Genomic DNA, 2432 nt, shown 5'->3' with positions numbered 1-2432 from the left:
GATTGGGAAGTGAACCCCCCCCCCCCCCCCCCTCATAAGGTAAATATAATAACTTGAAGCGGAGCCTGGCTTTCCTATCATTCCATATAAATTGAGAAAACCGTTTGTTGAGTTTGTCATAAAAAATATTTGGGAGTGGCAGTGGGAGTGTTTGAAAGTAATATAACAATTTGGGTAGGATAGTAATTTTTATTAAATTTATTTGTCCGACCATAGATATCGGCAGGTTGGACCATCGATTAAGTGTTTCCATCACTCCATCTATCACAGGGTCGTAATTTGCTGGAATTATTTCATTAAATTCAGGAGTGATTTTAACACCTAAGAACCTAAAACCTTCAGTAGTTGTCACAGGATTTACCACAGGATTATGTCTTTCTTCCTCATTGAGAAACATTAATACAGACTTGGAATTATTAATTTTATATCCAGAGAACCCCCCGAACTTTTCAATTAATCTCATCAAATTAGGAATACTATTTTTCAAATTTGTCAAAAAAAAAAAAAAAAAAGATGTCATCCGCAAATAAGAAAATACGATGATCAATTCTCCCAATTATAATTCCTGATATTCCTATGTGAGCCCTTACAGCCATGGCTAGAGGCTCAATTGCCAAAATAAATAACTGCGGAGATAACGGGCAGCCTTGCCTAGTAGATCTCTGTAAACTGAAAGGTTTTGAGATGGTATTATTAGTTAGGATCTCAACGATTGGGTTTGTGTAATTGTCCCAGTTCTTAAAAATGGATGAAATACGTTTGCCTATCTGCAAAATCTCCTCTGTCACTGTTATATTATAGGGGCAAGACAAGTTAGTTGTTTCAGTAGTTACACAGAAACAATTACAACATTGTAACCTTATCAAATATCAAATAGGAAATTAGGTCATCAGAAGGTCTTTATAGTTCTATTTCCCAGTAGGTACTAATTTCTGAGGAAGACATTCTGTTATGCATTTGATCAGGGGTCAAAGCCATGGCACCCACTGAGCAGAAACCTTCGACATGCCAAGTTCATTGTGCAGAATGTTCTCTACTCTTTCACAGGAGATGCTTACAGCCTTAGCTATCTGATAAACAGTCAAACGTCTGTCACCCATCACCATGTGGTGAACACGATCAATATTTTCTTGGGTAGTGGCTGTGGCAGGACGTCTGGACCTAGGGTCATCTTCAAGGCTCTCACTACCCCTCTTGAATTCAGCCGCCCACTTTTGCACAGTTGATAAAGCTGGAGCATCATCCCCTAATGTAGCAATGTCAGCATAATGTCCTTGGGGGCTAACCCCTCTTTCTGCGGACATTTGATAACACCACGATGCCAAATTTTGTCCATGTTCATGAAATGTCTCTAGTACTAATATTCAATGTCCTCAATTAGCTGTCAAATGTGGGTTTAACCAGAAGGAAACAATGCAGTTAGTGTCAGGAATGGTGGAATTAATGCATGCCAAGTTTCATTGCTCTGGCATTACTCCTTCTTAGTCAGCCTATGAACTTTTCAGTCCACCCTTGTAAATGAGCTGATATTAGCAACTTCATAACTATAACTGGACGGACTCAATGTGTATTGGGTCATTTTGTGTCCCAGCAAACTGGGATGCTGATCTTGAATTCTTGAATTAGGCGTGTTTATATGACGTTATTTTCTGACACTTTATGCATGTCTAGAGGCAGGGCCGGACTGGGACAAAAATTCAGGCCTGGAGTCATACATCCACCCAGGCCACCCAATCCACACATTACATGCTCACACACGTGCACGTGCACGTGCACACAGACACACAGACACACATATGGGCTAAGTAATCACCAAAGCTCATTATTCCAGACTGACAGTCACACAACAACTCTATTAAACACAACTTTAACAGCAACCCTACTCATAGTCCTCCAGTCCAGTGCTTTTCTCTTCCCTACCCTCACCAAATGTGCACCTCAATAAACCAGGACTCCTATATGAATGGGTATTATGCTGAACTAAACAACGTGATTGTATTATTTTGTCAGCGAATCATTTTGATCTCAGCTTATCATAATCAATATGGCAACACCCATATTCAATGCAACAGTAAAACAAGTAAAAATATACCCATATTCAATGCAACAGTAAAACAAGTAAAAATATAAGTCAGCAGCAACTTCACCTTATCTGATCTTATTTCAGTAACATTAGATAGATATTGAAAACTTTGAACTTAGAGCCTATCCTCAAGAGGGGTCCCCAAACTGTTTCAGCCTGCGCTGCTCTCTACAAAATGGAACCAAATGGACCCTTACAGGTTAATTTGGCTCTTACAGCTTATCACCAGTCATTTATCTGGTCTCGGCTCGGTCCCCATCCTCCCCGGACCTCATGTTGAGAATAACCAGTTTTCTTACTTTTCTATGTTAACTTACTTGTTGCAGCATCATCATTTGACGACGTCACG

The sequence above is a fragment of the Epinephelus moara genome, chromosome 23, assembly GCF_006386435.1.
Source record: "Epinephelus moara isolate mb chromosome 23, YSFRI_EMoa_1.0, whole genome shotgun sequence".
In the NCBI taxonomy this organism is placed as follows: Eukaryota; Metazoa; Chordata; class Actinopteri; order Perciformes; family Serranidae; genus Epinephelus; species Epinephelus moara.
This window is presented reverse-complemented; position numbering follows the sequence as displayed.